This window comes from Cuculus canorus, chromosome 10 (genome assembly GCF_017976375.1).
Source record: "Cuculus canorus isolate bCucCan1 chromosome 10, bCucCan1.pri, whole genome shotgun sequence".
Taxonomy (NCBI): Eukaryota; Metazoa; Chordata; class Aves; order Cuculiformes; family Cuculidae; genus Cuculus; species Cuculus canorus.
Window position 1 is genome coordinate 1176431 of NC_071410.1, and position 20245 is coordinate 1196675.

The 20245-nt window shown below is 58.2% G+C and overlaps 1 protein-coding gene across 1 annotated transcript in view; it reads left to right on the plus strand.

The window, feature by feature from the left end:
• ARR3 (arrestin 3) overlaps positions 1-20245 on the plus strand; it is a 349343-nt gene that overhangs the window by 38852 nt on the left and 290246 nt on the right. The gene's annotated exons all lie outside the window — the stretch shown is intronic.

Below are 20245 nucleotides of genomic sequence, written 5' to 3' on the forward strand. Positions count from 1 at the left end.
AAGTGACAAAGATTAAAGGCGTATTGTCAGGTTCACGATTCGGTATTTTCAAACAATGTGGTTCCTTACCTGGGTTACAAACACGGTGGGACTCTCCCCACTCCTCGCTAATTCCCACGCTCCCGGCTCCACATGCCGGGAAGGTCTCTCCGCTCCCTGCTGAGCCACAGGGATTTAATAGCCCGGACAGCGCTGGAGCGAGGGCTCAGATTACCAAGACTCAAATATTCTTCAGAACATGTGCTAGCACATTATGAAGTATAATCATAAATAATTAAATCTTAGCTACACTTGTCAAATAAATGAACAAAGTACATTTTCTGATGCATTATCCGTGCCTTCCCTTGCCTGTGTTTGTCACTCACTCTCCAAACTGGGCAAACTATTTATAGCAAACAACTTATTCAAAGCATTTTGCCCTTTTTTCTTCCTGCTTGCGAATTGTTCGTGAACAGACTCTGATTCTTCACTAATTTGTTCACTCTTCTTAATTGCTCAGAATATGTCTCACGTGCATCGACTTCAGTGCACGGGCTGATCGCAAACAGCTTCCATGACATCCAGGCACTCTTTATGTTGCTTCCAGCCTTGGGATTGCTGCTTCATCCCTGTTTGGATCCCTATGCAACATATAGGGACCGGAGTCCGCATTTCCCTGGCAGCTTAGGTGTGGGATGGCCAAGGACCCAACTTCAATTGCAAATCGTGGAATCATTAAGGTTGGAAAAGCCCTCTAAGCTAATCCAGTCCAACCCTCACACCAACCTCACCATGCCTGCTAAACTGTGTCCTGCAGCGCCACATCATTTCTACAAGCCCTCATTCCAGCTGCATTGAGTTCAACATCTCCATGAGAAGGAGCCTTTTCCTCACCTCCATAGGCAGGTCCCACCTGCCAGGAGGTCACAGGAGCGCTGAGCCGCGGGGTCCGGCTCCTCCACTCCGCTCCCTATCCCTCCGGGCTCAGGCGAAACTGCCAGGCGGGTCCAGCCTGGGATGTGCCCTGGGAAGCAGAGGCGTCTGGGGTAACGTCGCTCAGGGGCATCTCTGACTTGGGCTCTGGCCACTGGTGCAGGATTCTACATGACCCAACAGTTCTCCTTTGTGGCTGGGTTCATGGCAAGCGTGCAGAACAAGCTGCTCCAGGGGGAAAAAGGGAGTTCAGAGCGAGCTTTGAGCATTCGGGTGGTTCCTCTTTCATTGGCTGGGTGATTTACATACAGAAATACATTGCTTTGTTTGGGGTTTTTTATTAAAATACAAATCACCTTCAAAGCAGCGCTTCCGTTCACCCTTTCCTGCCCGTGAGTCCCAGCGCTGCGGGTTGTTCTAACCTGCAGCGGGGCAGCAGCAGTGCCTTTGGGCAGACAGAGCTGAGGGAGGAGAGAAAAGGTCTCCCATCACCCTAAAATTCCTCAAGGGAATCTTAAGTCTCCACGCTGGCTTCTGGGAACCACTGAAGCTTCCAAAACATGGGCAAGGAGAGCTTTGGGCACACAAAGAGCTGGGCACCACGTGCCTGCTCGTGAGGAGGTGACATGATTTTCTTATCAGTTTTAAGTTTCGAACAAAAAAAAATTTGTAAAAATAAATCTGTAGAAGAAAAACCAAACAAATTCAACAGCGTCAACAGTGAGGAAACCGCTGCCATCGCCCAGGCACAGCGCAGCACCCCTCCTTTCCAGACGCGTGCCACTTTCCCCTGGGCAGGACCAGCAGTGCCAGCTCTGCCCTCGCCTCTGCCAGCCGCACGCCGGCAGCAGAGCGAGCCCGCGGTGACTCGGGTGATGCCGCGCTCACCTTGGCCCCGGGGGGGAATGTCTGGTATCTCCCCTTCTTCCAGGCTGAGGCAGGAGGTGTTGAGCCCACCACCCCCCAGGCACCGGCCCTGAGAGCGTGGCTGGGGTGAAGGAGATGAAAGTGGGGCGGTGGAAGGCGCCCACAGACAGCAGGATGCCAACACGCCTGGTGGCTCGCTTTCCGAGTCCACACCCAGCTGAAGACAAAGAGCCTGAGCAGGAATTTGACTGCAGGCTGGTGTCTCGTCAAGGCATCGTCATGCCGGCCTCGTCTGGGACACGCACGGCTCATGGGAAATTCCAAGTGGGATCACTGGAGGTGACAGCATCCCACACCTTCCCACCCCGGGGGCAGCTGCCTCACACCTCCCTGACACCCACAGATGCTCCGTCACGGCCTCTGCATCCTCTGTCCCTCCTCACCAGCTGCTTCCTCAGCACCTTTCCCCTGCTCCAGACAGGCAGCTCCCCGCTGCAGCCGTAATGCTCCCGGTATTTCGGATGTGTTGTTGCCCCGAGGGAGCTGGGGACCTTCTAGTTCTCCTGTTCCCAATGTTGTTCATCAGGAAACGCAGCCCCGTCATTGCTGCCGCCCCTGCGGGGAGCCCCCTGCCGCGGGCACGAGACCATCACCCAATGCCTGACCCACCTCTGCTCATGGCTGCGATGGTGCCGAGGGATTTGGGAGGATTTCAGGCCTTTCTGCGTCTTTCCTAAACACAGAAAATGAAGAGGTACTTAAGAATCTGCTGTTTATATTGAAAGCTAAAATCCCTTTAGAATTTAATCTCCCGGTGATGGACTTAAAACTCTTACAGAGAGTCGAGTTCTTTTTTTATCGCGGGAGTCGCAGTAACTCTTTGAAGCAGGATTTTATTGCAACCAGGGTGTTTGTCCCCTGGGCCCTGTCACAGTGATGTCCGTATCCTGCTGCAGGTGACCAGGGAGGGGACATCCCACAGAGGACACTCCTGCACCGTGACATGTGGGTGGCACATGGGGATGTGCGCTACTGAGAGCATCGTGGCGAGGACCAGACCTTGGCTCTGCCCAGCGCCTCGTGGATGCCAGCTCCCCAGGGAGACAGGTGATGCTCTGGGATCAGCAGGGATGCAGCAGTCCTGTGGGCGCTGCAGGGGATGCGGCGCCACTGTGGGGACCCGGCTGTTGCTCACGGGGGATGCACTGGCTGCTGTGCTGGGTTTCACAGTCCCTCTTTCACGTAAAAGCAATCAGTTTGCTTTAAACAGGTACAACTACTGGGAAAACACCCCCTTTTGTTTCCAAAGGAAAGGGAATGGCCGAAAGGCTGGGCCTGCAGCAGCGCAGCACCCCTGGCACAGCTGAATCAGCCCTGGCTCAGCGGGAGCAACCACCACCCTCTGAATCACGAGCCTCGTGCCCGCCAGCGCCAGCTCCACCGCCCCGGCTCCCATCGCGGCGCCACTGACCCAGTTCCCACTTCACATGTGAAAGCTGCTGGGATTATCCGCCGCGGCCATCGTGCTGCAGACACCGCGTGTGCCCGCGGGGAAGGAAGGACTGAGATCATCTTGATGTAATGCAGAGGGAGGCAAAAGAAGAGGCAGAGGGATGGGGACAGACCCACAAGGGTGGGTCACAGACCTCCCTGAAGCTGCCGCAGAGCCTATATGGACCCAAAGGCAGGTGTTGGATGCTACCTACCACCACCATGGTGTCCCATCTGTCTAACCGGTCCCCCACAGCCCCACCACTACAAGCACAACAGCAGCCAGTGAGGGTGAAGAAAAGCATGGAGAGATGAAGGGGTGTGGGGCAGTAAACACTTATTCAGCCCTCCAACCCAAACCAATCCCATAATCTTGCAATGGAACACTGTTCCCCTTTGCTCTACCAGCACCCCATAAGTTGGGGAGGTGCAGGCACGCTTTCACACGTTTAGAGCATCTCAGGGAGCATCCTTGCAGCACTGACAGCAAAGCCTGGAGACGAGCTCTCACCCCTCCTCGGCAATAGACCTGCCAGTGCGAGTCCCTGACCTTGTCTCCATCTTTCAGCTGCTGTTTCAGGAGACTGAGAGGGGACACACAAGGTCACTGTCTCTCGCCCGGCAGTGGCTGAGTGGTTGTTTCATCACCGAGGAATAGGCTGGTGCTGAAGAACACCTTGGCTGGGGGAGAGGAGCTGACAGATGGGCAATGGGCTGGGAAAGCCAGGGGCTGCAGGGAGCTGCGGGAAAGCTGAGACCCTTTGTCTTTCTCCAAAGGCCCTTCTTAAGTTCCTGGAGCAGCCTAGCCATGGGGCACAGGAGGTCTGTCTCTGCACAGCTCCTTCCTACCCACACTGCCAGGTCATGCACTCCATATCCATTCCCAAACCCACCATCCCAGAGGCTGATGGAGACAATGAGCTCTGCTTGGGTGGATTTAACACAGTCTGGAGGACAGGACCTGCAGAAAAGCTTTAACACAGCACTGCTGAACAAAAGGCTTTTCCATGCTCCCCTCAACCTACCCAGGAGTCACAATGCAGCATTTGTGTCCATCAGCTCCCTAATTTTTCCCACCAAAGAGATGGGACACACTGTACCTGCACAATGCTATCTGCCATTGGAAAACCACAGAGATTCCTCCTTTGGTGAAAAATCACTGGGCTGCACTGCTCCTGCACTCACCTGCCTTGAAAAAGCAGCTCAAATCCCAATCCCCTCCTCACATTTCCCTGTGCCTGGGCACTGGAGCTCCCCACGGCGTAGCTGCCTCGCTAGCATGCTTCTGTCTCGCTGGAAACTTGCTGTGATGATGTGCTTGAGAGACCTGTCAGATTCGGTTAAAATTAGTGAGTGGACTCAGAGTTGTTACTGGGGGACAGATGGATGCTCACGCACACACTGAGCCCAGCAGCCCTGGGAAACCAGGCTCCAACCACCACAGCGAGGCTGCGCTTGGAGAGGACACAGGACCAGGGGCTGAGTGGGGACCGAGACACACGACAGGGTGGGCTGGGCAGATGGTGTCTGTGGCAGAGGGGCTGGAAATTGGGCTAAAACCTGTCCTGGGGGGAGCTGGCCCCGAGCCAGCCCTACGGTGCGGTGTGCTGCTACTTCTCCCAGCCGAAGGAGCAAAGGCTTGGCTCCAGGAGAACCCAGCCACAGAAGATGCTCCTGAAATCCTTCGTAATGGAGCAAGAGAGGGTTAGCGGCCACTACCACAGTCTGGGAGCCTTTTGGCTGCTGTCATCGTGGTGAGAAAGAAATGCTCAGCAGAAAAGCATGTCATTTGATAACAAGGATGAGGGATGATAATTTTCTCCTGGTTCCCCGAGGCTGGGCTCAGGACCAGAAAGGACAAAAGGCAGTGTCCCAGGCTGGTCAGCACGTTCCATCCACCCTCATCTCCAGGGGCTGAGCAAAGCTGCTTGGGAGGCACAAGGGAAGAACCAGGGGAGAGACGGGGCGGGGAACCCACCCCAGGGCTCTGCAGACTGGGAAACCTCCTCTCTACAGGGTCTGCTGAAAATCCAAACCATCCTTCCAGCACGAGCTGCAAGTTTTTCTCATGGTGGGATACGGGTCAGGCCCCCACGTCAGATGGTGACTTTTCTCCTTTGCCAGCCCCTCGCGGTCTCGCTCTACACTGCTGGTCACTAAGCCTGTATCCACCCCTGGGAGCATCCCCGGTGACTGGCGCAGGGACCGCTCAGCACTGCCCGGTTGTTGATGTCGCCAGAGCCCATCGGCAGTGCCGCTTTCCCGGCAGGTCCTCCGCCCCGGTCCCTTGCAGGCAGATAATTACCATATCCCGGACTCGGTCATAATGAGCCCAGGTGCTCGTTTCCCACCAAGCAATTTAGTCGACAGATCCTCCAGCGAAAGCAGAGTCCCAGTGAAGGGCCTGGGAGAGCGGCTGTGCCCGTGATGGATGCGGAGGGCGTCTGAGCAAAATTACCTCCTCAAGGAGGGAAGCGAGTCTGCAGAGAAGGAAAAAGGCTGGAGAGCGAGGGCAAGGGGAGAGAAAGAGACAAAGAAAAGGGAAAGCTGCAAAAGAAAGGGAAGGTAAAGCAAGGAAGGCTGTAACTGATGTTATTCTCCACATTCCCTGTTCCCATGCCCTCCGGCACCTTAGCAAATAGAGCCCAACACAGCATCCTGGTAACACACGTCACGCGCCTATGGACATACCAGCAGCCAGCAAGCTGCAAACAGTATCAAACACAAACAGCGGAGCTCAAAGGAAAAGGCAAACATCCTGCTCTGCAGCAGAACCATGCTGCAGGACGAGGAGCATCACCGGGGCCAAGGAGGGAAGAAAGGGAACCCAGGAGCTCGCAGGCAGCGCTGGCTGCCCAGGCAGGCTGATGCTCCACACCCTGCAGCTGGGAGTGACATTCCCTGTAATTCCTTCCAGGGAAGGAAACAGGGTTTTGGAGAGGTGAGAGGACCAGTGCACAGCTCCGTGAGCTGCCCAACCTCCAGCCTGACAGCTGAGCACCCACTGCCCTGCAGAGATCAGGGAGTCGAGCTTAGCCAGGGCCCAGACGAATGTTTTCCTTCTCAGCCGCCCTCAAACTGGGCTTTTGCCAGGCAGGATGAGTTTATTGACACCTGTGAGCTCCGCAAGATCCTGCGTGGGGCAGGCAACCCTGCAGCAAGCACATGCCTTCGAAGGTGAGTAGAGGGGAAGCATTTAGGAATAGCATCTGGCTTCACCTTGACACTGGAGAACCTCAAAGTGCTCTATACACGCTCATCCCTCATCTGCTGAACAGAGGCAGGGTAGGAGAGTTTCCCATGTTGCATCACTGTTTGCACCAGTCCAGGCTGCAACACACTGGTGATGCTGGGCGCAGTTCTCCCAGTGCTGGCTCCCACAGCTGCAGCCCTACACAGTGAGAGCCCCAAAGCCCGCCTGCCCCACGCAGACCACAGGCGAGAGCCCCAAAGCCCGCCTGCCCCACGCAGACAGCGAGAGAGAGCCTCCTGCCTCCCCCATGCACAGCTCAGCCCACCTCCCAGTCAGAGCTCTGTGCACAGCTACCATGTGCAGGGTTGGTGCAATAGAAACATGATGCACACACAGAGTAAATCACATCCCTTCAGATCTTGCAGACAGACCAGATGCTCAAATGCCCATTAAACTTAACCTTCAGCAGCACAAACTCCTCTGCCAACCCGCTGAGCTCCCTCCTGCGCCCAGCCAGAGTCCCAGTTCTAGGCCAGCACATCCTCTCCCCCAGAGACCACTCCAAACTTTCACCTTTCAGCTGGTCAGAAACCTCCTCCCGATTTCCATCCTCAATTAATTCTTCACTAACTTAGAACCATTTGATCTCATGCGGATACCATCACTTCAGGTAAATGGTTTGTCCCCCTCTTTGGTGTTTGCTCTCCCAAACACGTTTAGGAAGAGTCACGATACCCTCTCCCCATCTCCATTTGCCTGTGCCGAACAAACCACTCTCCCTTCATCTCTCATCTTATGGCAGATCCAGAGCTTGAAACCTACTCTTCCAGCCACAGGCAGCCACCTCTGCAGCCCAGCTGGAGTGAGGTCAAGTCCAAAGCCGCTCTGAGCATCGCGCTGCCCTAGTTCTTCCCTTCACATTTGTCTCATTTGCAACTGAGCGTCTCATCCAAATGTGAATAAACCCAAACCGTCCAGCGCAGCCCTCCCAGGAATGGGTCTTTTCCTTGCTTTGCAGAATTAATCTTTTGGGTTAACCGGGGAGGCAGCAGCAGCCGGGGAAGCCCAGGCAGCAATAAAACGCTGCTAAAAAATCCGAGTGATCTAAATGTTAAGGGAGGAAAAACTTAATAAATTAAATGTAAATCTATTTTTGTTACATCTGTTCAGATCCTTTAAGGAGCTTTAGGACAGATGTTTCTATATCCCATTTAATCTTGATGTTATTGTAATGAGCTAAGTGTTGGGGTCGGAGCCGACCGCCTCTCCAGGCAAATTCTCGAGCCCCGGAGAAAGCGCGGGGCCGCTCCCCCGGGCAGGACCGCGTGGGCACCGGTGCTGAGCATCGCTGAGCCCCCGCGGGAGCGGCTGGTGCGGGGCGAGGGCCGGGGCTCCCCGGCACCGAGGGGTGCATTGGCCGCAGGACAGGGCGCGGGGGGCGCCGAGCCCCGGGGGTCGGGCAGCATCCCCCCCCCCCCCCCCCCCCCCCGGCCAGCGCGGAGCTGCGGCCCCACCGCCTGCCCGAGCCCCGCTCCGCAGGGGCTGCGCCCACCCCGGCCGCAGCCTGAGCCCCGCACGCAGCCGCGGGGGCCCGAGCCGAGCCCAGCTGAGCCGAGCTGAGCTGAGCCGAGCCGAGCTGAATCCGTCGAGCTGAGCTGAGCCCAGCTGAGCCGAGCTGAGCAGAGCTGAGCTGAGCTGAGCCGAGCCGAGCCCATCCCATCCCCTCCCATCCCCCTCCCCGCTATCGCTCCAGGCCTGTCCTGCCGCTGCCCCTCTGGTCCCCCCTTTGCTCTGCATCTCTTCCCCCTCTTTGCTGGCATAGTTCTTACTCTGACATTAGAGGCTTTGTTTTTAATTTCCTAAATTACAGCATAATTTAGGCTAATTATTGCTTTGTCCCTCTGATCTTATTAAACCTTTAATCCCTCCGTGATTCCCCACCCAGAGCACAGTCTGCTTTTCTCCCATTCGTTCCCGCACGGCTCTGCTCTCGCCCGAGGGCCCTCACCTCCGACCAGGCTGCGGACGCCCCGGGTCCTCGGCTCCCGGATCCCCTTCCCTCCAGCGCCACAGGGACCTTCCTGGGGCAGAGAGGGGCTCAACACGGGCACCTTGAGAAGATCAAGCCACGCTGCTGGGTTGGCCATTAGCTCTCTCGCTGCAGTTATAAACCTTCCGGCCTGTATCTTCCATGACGCTCTCCGCCTCCCTTCCAACCCTGGGCTCTTTGGCCACCGCACAGCCCCACTGCTCCCATCTCCAGAGGGTCTCGCAATGATGAGCGATCACTGGCAGAGATCTGCCGCTCTCCCTCCCCGCAGAACCTACTGATGGCTTCCCATTACCCCTCCCTGCCCCCCACCCAGCTGCTAATGACTTCCCGTTTGCAGCCCTGGGGCTCGGAAGGCTCCTGTAGGCACCATCTCCGCAGGTAACCCAAGGCTTTTCCTTGTGCTGCGCAGAGTGTGTCACTTGTCCCTCGGCGGAGCCCCTGGCAGCGCCCCCCGTGTGGGTAAGGACCTCCCCTCAAGAGCCGGGGGACCCCCGGCTCCCCCAGAGCATCTGCCGGGTCCTTGGGTGCCGCCACCACCCCGGGGGCATTTAGCAGCGGGGATGCGCCTGGAGCACATCCCTGGGGAATACAGCAGGGAATGGTACAGGGGACACCACGGCCCCGGCGGGTGCTCAGCGCGCTCCCCCCATCTCCCACCCTCTGCTCAGCTCCGCTGAGACGCCGCACAAAGAGTTTCCTCAAGCCAGGACTGCTGCAGCGGGGATGGAGCCAGGGACAGGGACTTGGGGACACGCCGGGAGCAGGACCGCAGCTCTCAGGTGATCCGGATCAACACCGCCACGGCGCCAGCCACGGAACACTGACGTTGCTTTGCTTGGGCAAAACAGATTATAGAAATTTACCTTTTATAGCTACAAAGTTGAAGGATTTTCTGACCACAGGCTGCAAAAAAAATCCCCTTAATGAAGCCCCACAGCTCTCCAGGGCTTTAGGAAGAGCTCTGGCCCTCGGCCCCCCTTCCCCACTTGAAGTATTGTTTCTGTCTTCAGTCTCCTGCCAAGAATCTCTTCAGCTCTGCAGCTGGATTTGATACAGGGGTGGGGAGAGGAGCTTAATCACAGCAATAAAGAGAGCAAGAGAGAAGCCGTTCTGGGGGAGTCTTTCAAGGAGCAGAGTTTAAAGAGTCCCCGAGAGCAGAGGGGGCTCCCAGATGCACGGCCCAAGCTGGGAAAAAAAGAACCAGAAAGGCCAAACAAAACCTCTCCCAGCCTTTTCTGCCTCTAATTTATCCCAGCCCCAGGATTAAAACTAGGTCATTAAGGCGGTTGCAGGGAAGGGGGTGAGGGTAACGCTGCTCGTGTCGATTAAGCGATGCTAAAGCCGAGCCCCAGCCGAGGCTCGCGGGGGGACTCTGCTGGGTTTGGGCAAGGGAGGACGGACCGGGACCTGTTGGGGGGAGCGAAGCGGTGGCTTCACACCTCCTGCTCCAGCACCGCTCCTGCCCTGGGCCACGGCACTGCTTTGGGCACGGGGATGGGATGCATCCCTGGGCAAGGCAAGAGCCCCACAAAGCCACTCGCAAGCTTTGCTTCTGTTTTATTTTTATTATTTTCCTGATTTTCTTGCGTATTAAAAGTAGCGCGAATTAAACCCTTCCATGCTCAGCTGCAAATAAGCAGAGGGAAGAAGCCGGGTCTGCCAGCAGCAAAGGTTTCTGCTCTCCTCATCAGGAGATGGTGCCTACAGCAGCCTTCCAGGCCTCGGGGCTGCAAATGGGAAGTCGTTAGCAGCTGGTTGGGGGGCAGGAAGGGGTGATTAGAAGCCATCAGTAGGTTCTGCAGGGAGGGAGAGGTCCCGGCTCATCATCACCAGCTGGAGATGGGAGGAGCGGGGCTGCGTGGTGGGGCACTCAGAGGCCAAAGAACCCTGGATGGGAAGGTAGGTGGAGAGCATGAAGATGAAAGCTAGGAGGGTTTAGGACTCTCATCGTGCCTGTAACGTCTCATGAAATGGAGCTTCCCCCGCCTTGAGCGGTACGGGCGGAGAGTGGTGGCAAAGACAGCGCTGCTCCCGGAGCTCGGGGCGGTCGGTGCCCTCCCTGCATTTCCAATTACCCTCTCCGGAGGCTGCCGGGTGCGCGGTACACCTGCAATTATCAGGCAAAGCAGCTCCGAGCGTGGGGGACAGCAGAGCTCGCGTTGCTCCCGACTCAGCACAAAGAAGCCCTTACATCAACTCAGCAGCCGACGCGTGCTTGAGAGGGGAACAATTATATTTTAATTCTCTCGTTTCGGCACTTATTAACATTCCTTTGCACAGCAGCCCAGGGCTGGGCCAAAACACATGGGAGCCGCAGCAAGGATGGGCACGGAGGCAGACGTCGAGCCTGGGCCGGGCATCCGCTGCCAGTCCCTCTGCTGGGCATGGTCCTCATGGGCCACCACCAGCATCCCCTGGGTGAGGTCTTCCCTCCTCCCACCCTTTCATTCAACTTGGGGATGGCTGCCTTGTCCTTCCGCAGCGATGCTCCAGCACAGCCTGCTCCTGTGCATCCCTGCCTCCTGACAGGAAGAGCTCCCGGTGCCCCCTCTGCAATTTCCAGCTCCCAGCAGAGCTTTCCCTTCTCTCTCCCTCCCCATGCACCATTGTCTGTGATGGCCCTGGGGACAGAAACATTTCATTTGCTCACTGTGACTCACACCACCAGGAGCCCACGCCACCTCGGGATGCTCGGTGCCACGCGGACCAAAGCTGCTGTGCAGAACTGGAGCACAGGATGAGCACAGGATGAGCACAGCAAGGAACACGTCACTCTCCTCTGCAGGGTGCTGGCAGTGCCTCTTAATGATTTACAGGTCAAATTAGCTCCTGCTGTTGGGCTTCGGTGCTGCTGGGCAGCGGTCCATCACTCGGGGCCAGCAGCACCCAAACCCTGGGCTCAGCCTGAAGCTGTGGTGACACCCGTGCCGGCACCCTGTTCCGGAGCCGTCCATCCTGGGAGCATCACACCCTGTGCCGGCTGATGGGTTACAGGGTGGAAGCAGCAGCGCGTGGCTGTATCCCATTCATTATTGCCACCAGAGCTTTTGCGCTCCAGACTTTGGGAGAACTGTGACACTTCAGCAGCTTGAAAAAGCCAAGAGGGAATGCTTTTCCATGACTTCTGTGATAGGGAGCAACACCTTCCCCATAGGCGGCTGTCTGGGCCTGGGGAGTGGGGCTGGGGGCTCGGTGGCCACGTGCACAGCGTGCCACAGCTCTGCTTTTCCTCGGACAAACAGCCATCACACAAAGCCCTGAAGGGAGAGGAGAGGAAGGGGGTCGGCCCCAGCTCTCTGCTATAAATAATGATCAAAAACCTGTTTTGCCTCAGCCTTAAAAGGAAGTGCAAGTTGGAAGCCATCAGCTGTGGATCACGGAGCCCAGACACGCTTGGTGGAGCAACGGGGAGTGGAGGAGAGGTTGAAATCCCCAGCAACACTCATTACACCAAGCATGAGGCAGCATGGGGCTCAGGAGCTGTCACAGGCTTCCAGGGGCTACTCCAGGTCTCCCAGGCTCCTGGCCACATGCCATGGGGTGCTCTCTTGCTGGGCTCCCGGTAAGCTTGGAGATTTGCTGTGAAAGTGCCTGGCAGGGGCTGCTCGGGGTCCCTGGGACGGGGGTCTGCAGGGCACAGACTGGGTGCCAGACCCACCAGCTGAGGGACTGACGGCCCCGTGGCACAGACAGGGACTATGTCATGAGACAACCGTGCAGGAGCATCCTGCTCATCCCCGCACACGAGGGATGTCAGCAGGGACTGTGCCGTGCTCGCAGGCACAATAAGGTGCCAGGCTGGTGGGGACATGGGACAGCAGTATCCAGTCATCACCCACCCCATCCAGCCAACAGAATCTTTGGCCAAGGGGAGAACCAGCAGGGCAGCAGGCAGGGCTGTGTCCTCCCTGCACTTTCCTCCTTCTCATCCACTCTTGAGGGATGGATCAGAGCAGGGAGAAGAGGCTGAACCCTATGCAAAGGCAGGGTGACCCGGTCTTGGGGCACAATTTTCCCCAAATCACCCCCTTGGCAGTGGCAAACAGGACCCAGGCCCTCCTCTGCCCTGGTGTGTGTGCATCCAGGTGGCTGAGCTGCCAGCCAAGGAGGATGCTGAGAGATCCGGGACCCTTCTGCTCCTCTCAGACTGAAACCACAGCTTCACACCAGGTGTGAGCATTTGGGAGCTGGCGAGGAGGAAAAGCCATGGGGGTTCACCATGCCCACAGCACCCGGCGCCATCCCCGCAGAGAGGGACACAGCCCCTTCCCACTGCCATTTCCATCCCTTGCCAGCTTGTCCGGTGGCCAGCGGGACAGAGCTGCTGGCTCCAATTAATATTTCATGCCTGCACTCAGCCAAGTCCAACCAGGCATTTGAGAGAGAAATCTTCATCTGTCCGTAAGCATCTCCCCCACTGCTCCCCGCATCACCTGCTTGGCTCCTGCCATCACCCTGGGGCTGGGGGAGAGCAGAAGCGGCAGAAGGAGGATGGAAAGGACTGTAAGTGCTCTCCTGCGCCTGGAATGAGCCAGGGCATCTCGGAGCCCAGGAACCCCAGTCCAGAAGGCTGCTCTCTGCTTGGCTTCGGGGCCTCTTCGGAGCATCCTGGCTGTGGAGGGGGAAGATGCCTGGACTCGCCAGGATGGAGAGCGCTGTCAGTGCTAACAATAGCGAGGAAGAGCTGGCTCCCGCTGGCGCCGCGAATCCTGGGCAGCCAGGCTCACCACCCACGGCACAAAAGCAATTAAAAGTTGCACACAGAGGCCACTGTGAAGAATGAGGGCATGTAGCCATGTCACTGTAGCAGCGTTCATGCCTGTCACACCAGCAGAGCCGGTCCCGGGGCACACAGCCAGCGCAGAGGTGCTGAGGAGTGCCCCAGAGGTGCTGGTCTGGTGGGACCAAGGCCTGGGGAGCCATCAGAAGTGGGTGCAAAGGGGCTCACTTAACGTAAGCACAGACAGAGCTTCCTCGTCCACTATCCTCTCCATCAGCCACGGCTCAGGTGCTCCCAGGTGATGAGGCGAGTGACCACCAAAGCATCCTCAGCTGTCACAGCGTCCTCATGGAAACCCCCTCAGAGAGGAACAGAAAGCAGAGCAGCCGGTTAGGACGATGCACACGGGTCTGTGCAAGCCCTCCTGCATTCCCCCCCACGCCGCATGCACGCTGCCCGCAGAGGGGGCCCCGTCCCGCAGCGCCTGCCCCCCGCCTCCGCCCATTGTATAACATGGCCAGGCCGTCAGGATTCATCTCGTCAGCCCGCGCGGCCGCTTTCCCCACGGAGCCGGCGGCAGCAGCTGCCAGCATGCATTAGACAGCGCTGCCTGTGCCCGCCGAGGCGAGCAGGGTGCAGGCAGGGGCAGAGTGGGGAGAGGGAGGTCGGGCTCAGCTCACACGGGAGCCCCTCGTTTGCTGCCCATGGAGCATCACCCACCCTGGCCAAGGATGCTGGTGTGGATGGGGGAACCAGCATCCCAAGGAGAGAAGGGGGGGTGGGTAAGGACATGCATCCCACTGCCCTCCAGGAACCAGCCCACCCAGCCGGGGCCAAGAAGTGATGCTCTGGACCCCTTTCCCTGGGCACCGTCGCGGAAGGAACACCCACTGCAGCAGGAGGTGTGAAAAGATCTGATCTGAGGTTTCCTTCAGCAGCCAAATAATAACAAACCCCAAATCACCCTGAGCAAGCGAGGAACACCACAAAAGCGTGGGGCTGTTGTCTCCGTGAGGGTAAACAAACAAATGTGTGTTAAACACAGCCAAAGACAAGCAAAGCTTATTTGGGGAAAGCGAGAGTTACCTTTTAGAAGTGTTCCACAGCTTAACCTGATCTCCCTGTTCGGATTCTAAAGCCAAAATGTTTCAATTGAAAAATGTCAGAATGAGATATTTATATATTTTTTTAAAAATCTGTGATTTTGGCCACGAACCCAGAATGTCTGAATAGTTCAGGCCAGTCCAAAACTGCATATTTTTGCCGAGCGAAGCATTCATCGGAAACGTTTCACCCTGCTCTGCTGGAAGCAAAAGTGGCTGCAGCAAAACTGCTTCCATTGTCCGAGCTGGGGAGGGACCCCGGCGCTGGGGGGAAATCGGGTGTTTGCAGCCCCTGAGGGTCCCTGAGTGAGGCGGTGGCAGCAACGCAGCAAAGGAGCTGCTGGAAATCATAGTATATGCGCTTTATACAGCAAAAGCATTGCTTTAAGGACCTGCTGGTGGAGAAGAGGGGCAGAGGGATTGCCTTGCCAATGGTGGGATGATAGCTGGTGCAGAAGGTGAGAGCCAAGCACCCCATAAAGACCCCCTCACAGCCACCACCCCGGCAGCCCCCGGCAGCGGAGGTGGTACTGGAGCAGCCCTTGCTGCCTGGTCCTGCTCTGGAGCTCCAGCAGGATGAAGCTCATGGAGCCAAACATGCTGCTCGCTCCCACCCTCGGCACTGGGGCGAGACCGGGGCTCTGCTGTGATCCCGCTGGCCTTCGCAATGGGCTTCCAGCACCGGCTTCGTGCGGCTGCCCAAGACACGAGGGGATGAGGAGCAGGCGATGGCCGGGACACTGCGGAGCTGCAGGGGGATGGAGCAGCCCTGGCGCCGAGTCAGGGTGCTGTGAAGCACCAGCTAACACACACCGGCTGCGGCTCTTCCCTTGCGCTGCTGATTTCACTCATCATGGGGCTCACAAAATCCCCTCTGTGCACCCAGACACGGCACGGCAGGATGGTGCGGGCACGGGCCAGCGCCAGCCTCCCTGCCCGCTCCGCTCAGGGCCCCGGCCGCGCGGCGTGCATGGCTGCACTCCCTGAAAGGCCCTTTCTCTCCCATTCTCGCCGGCCACGGCAGGATTCGCCGGGTTACCGTGCGCCCCAGCCCTCCCCTCCGCGCACGCATCCATCCCTGCGGAGCAGCCAGCAGTGCCGCGGGGAAGAGCGGGAGCAGCACTGGGTGCTGGCAAAGCTGGAGCATCTCGCCAAGCAGGGCATGCCAGGAAACCCACCGCTGCTCCCCAGAAACCTTCCTGGCACTGCTGAACCCCCTGGCTCACCCCAAGTCAAGTGATGGGGTCAGCGACCCCCCAGCTGCGTTCATGCATGGGAGCAAAGCCCTGCAGCCACCCTCAGCCTGAGCAGGGGTCCTGCGCCGCGGGCAGATGAAATCCTGCACCGCGGGCAGGTGAAGCTCTCAGGGATGGTTTACTAGTGGACAGGCTCGGTTGGGCTTCATGATCTCAAAGGTCTTTTCCTACCAAGCGATCCTATACTGCCACAATCCCCCCTCCAGCAGCTGCCACCACCTGAGAAGGTACAAAACCAACTCAGGCAACACATAAACCCTGTAGGACATGGAACAAAACACATCGTCCTGACCCCCAGGCCTTGCTGCCTTTGTTTGAGCTGCGAGGTGTTTATGCCTGGGCATCTCATCGGGATGCAGGATGAGCCCCCACTGCTCCCAGGCACCACACACCCCTCTCTTTGCATTGCTCAGCACCCTCACCAAGGATGGCCAAGCTCGTCTTTCCCTTTTATTAAGAGCTAATTATCCCTCTATTAGTTTGGGGAAGGATAGTGGCGATGTTTGTAAAATCAGCATTCATTAACCCTTTCACCCCAGCCTGGGATTAATTTCCTGCTGCCCCCGTGCTGGGCGCTGCGTGCCCGGGGGAGCGCGGCCGGCCCGCAGACACTGGGGCTTTGTTCACCCGCACAGGCTGCGGCTGTTGATGCAGTATCGCCTTACGTGTCGAACGCTCCAGCCCCACTCCCGGCATCCAAGAGCAGCAAAGACCAGCAGGCACCGGGATTATTATTGGAAGTCCAAGGAGGGCAAGGAGAGGCGTCAGGTTTTGGCAAGGCCATGGCCATGGGTTCATGGGAGGGACTCTCCTCCTAGCTTGCACCCCAGTGCTGGAAATAAACATACCTGTGTCCCTGCATTGCCCTCTTCCACGTCCCGTCTGCCCATCGTTTTCTTGATGGCTTCAAAGCAGCGAGGTGGATTCTCCAAGAGGAAGCTCCAGTGTTTGCAGGTGATGGAGCACTGGCCTGCAACAGGATCCAGCGGCTCTGAGGATCAGCCGATGATCAGCTTTCCGGGATGCTGCAGGCACAGAGGATCATGGAATCCTAGAATGGTTTGGGTTGGAAGGGACCTTTACGGGTCATCCAGTCCAAACCCCTGTAGGAGCAGGAACATCTTTAAACAGATCAGGTTGCTCAAAGCCCCATCTGAGCTGACCCTGGATATTTCTGTTCCTTCCTGGACAACCTGCAAAGAGCTGAGTACCACTGCCCAGGAGCTACTGTTTTGGTGCTGGGAAAGCTCGTCCAGGGCAGCCAGCTCCAGTGCCCGCGGCCGAGCCCCAGCACCACGGCTGCTTTTGCAAGAGCATCATCCTGGGGCAGCCAGGAAACACCACCTTCTTTCTCCAGAGGAAGCCTGCGCCCAGATTTTCCCAGCTGTGATGGGCAGAGCCAGTCTTACCTTCCGCCCCAGGGATCCCAGGTTTCAGTCATGGTGAGGGTGCACATCCACAGCGGCCAAACCCCTGTGTGCCCAAGGGGAGAGGAGCCGCACCCCAGCTCCGAAGGGCCAAGCGCCAGGCAGGGCAGCGCTGGGCACCACCCACCTGCCAGCAGCCCCCGGCCAAAGCCTCCTGGCGCTTTCCTCTCATTAATGCAAATAAAATAACCCCCACAGCAGCTGCCTTTGTGCTCCGGCCGACACGCTGCCATTGTACCCACCCGTTCATCTCCGCAGAGTCTCCCTGTAGCCCTCTCCCAGCTCCATCCACTCCAGGGCTTTACCTTGCATTGAGAGGAGAAGGACAAAGACCCTGTGGAGAGGAGAAGCCCACCACCAGCCGGGACGCATCCCGGGGGCAGAGGGAAGCCCTTTGCCCGCAGGGCTGTGACCCCACGGCACCCCATCCCCTGCCCCACGGCGGCCCCCAGCAGGGTCTGGGGCTCTTTCCACCCCACGCCAGACACCAGCTGGGCCACATCCCCGTCCTGGGTGGAAGAGAGCGGAGCCTCCCCAGCCCCTGCCCCTTCGGAATCACTAGTTTTCTTTTCATTCTGGCACAGCTACCTTACAAAGACCCCAGAGCCACAGCAAGAGCCAATTTCCAGCAGGAACCTGGCGCTGAGCTCGCTCAGGATGATTACAGCAGGCTGCAGGAATTAAGGGGGGGAAGCCCAGCTGAAACCAAAGCCTCGCTCGGCCCTTCCCAACCGGGAGTGTGGGTCCGAGGCTGGAGGGGATGGCTGGGATGGGGACGGGGGGACTGTAGGGGCACTGCCAGGCTTCGCCCCAGCACACAGCTCCTTGTCGTGGTTCTGCCCACACTGCATCCCTGTGCTCTGGGGATGCAGGAGGTGGCAGGAGGGGCTCGCCTGCATCTCTCCTTGGGGAGGATGAAGTGATGCATGCAATCCCTCCCAGCATACGTCCACCTTGCGGTCACAGTGCTCATATCCCCCCATTCCCGGGGATGGGTCACTCCAAAACAGGCAGGGGCACGGAGCAACCGCGTAACTGGGATAACGCCACCAGGGACACCAGGCTGGCTGAGAGGCAGGATCCCCGCAGCTCATGGGGTGACCACAGCACCGACATTTCACGTTTACATCTCATTCTCCATCAAGACGAGAAAAGGAACAGCTCTGTGTTTCCTTCAGCCCCGGCTCCAGCAGCCGGGGGACCCTCTCCAAGGCTTGTGTTTCAGTAACATTAAAACCTTGCACATAATTAATTTACGTTTGCTGTAGTGTAATACTTGCTTTCATTCTTTTTTAACAAATGAAAAACTACTGGATCTATCCTGCAGCTCCCTGTTTTGCTGGGTCTCACCCTGCCGAAAGCTCCCTCCCTCCCCAGCTTTCCAGCCCCCTCCCAAAGACCCTTTGCCTTTTCCAGCCCTTTCCTCTTGTCCCCCAGCTGCTCCACGTCATGCATGGAAGCCCCTGCGTGGCTGCGTGTGTCCCAGCTAGGACACATCCAGGGAAGGATGCGTCTAGGATGCTGGAAGCTGTGCCAGGACTACCAGCCTGCAGCCATCACCCTGGCTTCCGGGCTGCCTGTGGAGGAAAAACCTTGGTGGCACGTGATGCCTTTCTTCGAGCACTTGAGATCAGCTGGTTTCAGCTGCAGAAAACCGCCGGCCTTTGTGTCAAGCCTGGCTGAGCTTTTCCTCGTCCCAGATTCGCTCTGCCTTGAGGCACAGACGGCTTCGCTAGCGCGAAGGACGGTGCTGCTTGCTGGTTGCGGCACAGAAACACCGAGCGCGTGCTGGATCCCAACCCCGCTGCCTTGGCCCCCCGAGCCATGCAATCCTCCTCCTCCTCCTCCTCTCCCACGCGCAGAGCCGCAGCGCAGTGAGCCAGCGGCAGCCTCAGGGCTGGGACCGCCGTTCCGCGCACCCCAGCACTGTCCCCGCTGCCCGCGCGACGGGCCGGTGACAAACAGCCCCCCGGTGCATTCCCGTTATTGCTCTCATTACGGAGCCCGTGGGACTCGTTGCATACCACAACAGCCTAATGGATCTTCCAGGCTCCTCGCCGTGCGAACAGCGAAACCAGGTGCAGCCGGAGCGGTGGATGCCGCAGGAACGCTGGCTGTGGGAAAAGCCCATCACCCCGACCAGGGGAACCTGCTAGTTACTTTGGATATACTACAGGGAAAACAAGGATAAACTTCCCAATCCCTGTTGCAGCAGCTGGCCCTGCCAAGGTTTATTAAAAGGGATTGCAGTCACACAGCCTCTTACAGGCTGGGTTTTCAGATGCTCCTCTTGAAGTGGATGTGGAAATGCCAGAGGAGGCAGCTGGGTGGGCTGAGAAGGGCGTCTGCGTCCAGGGAAGGGCTGCAGTGAGTGTGGTAATGGAGAGGGAACTCAGTGCAGCCATGAGAATGTGAGCTGTGCTGCTGTGCTTGCCCTCAGCCCAGCCGAGACGCAGGGCAGCGCTGGGATGAGCTGGGGTGAAGGCTCCATCCCAGATGGTCCCCAGGCTGGTGCATCCCGGGGATGTGCAGCAGCAGCCAGCGCTCAGGGGCGTGCAGGGAGACGGGAGCTCTAGGGCAGCTGATGCCTCAGCAGGGCTGGAAATAGAAGGGTGAGGAGCAGCAGGGAGGGTGGGTGCAGTTGTGAGAGCACCCTGCAAACACCCGTGCCAGCGGCACACGGAGCCACGGCTGCGGGCTGCGTCCCGCGGCGCTGCAGCCACCCCTGCTCGCACCCCCCGGCGTGCTGCGACAAACCAGGCGATCCTCGGGAGGCACCGACAGAAACGGAGAGATCAGAATACACCAAAAACATCTGAAAAGCATCAAGTCTCTCTCTGCGGTCTGCTTTCCATTCGGAAAGGTTGCTGCCAGGTTACATGGACCCCCTGGTACGCGAGTCTGTGGCCACGAGGCCAGCGGTGGCCCCGGAAGCCTTTGCTCTCGTCTCCCCATCCCTCACACGCGGTGCTCCCCCACAGCACGGGGTGCGCAGCACCAGAGGCGATGCTGCGACTCTGGAGCTGCATCTCAACCATGCATCTGCCCCACATCTGGCAGCACCTCTGGCAGCCTCGGCCGCTGTCCTGGGCATCCCGGGGGCCGCACGGGCTGCGTCTGCCTGGGGCTGCCCGTGCCGGGGCTCAGCTGGAGCCCCAACACAGCTCAGCTGCTGTGTCCCCATCTCCCGGCAAGCCCCATCTCATACCAGAGCTGGAAGCAC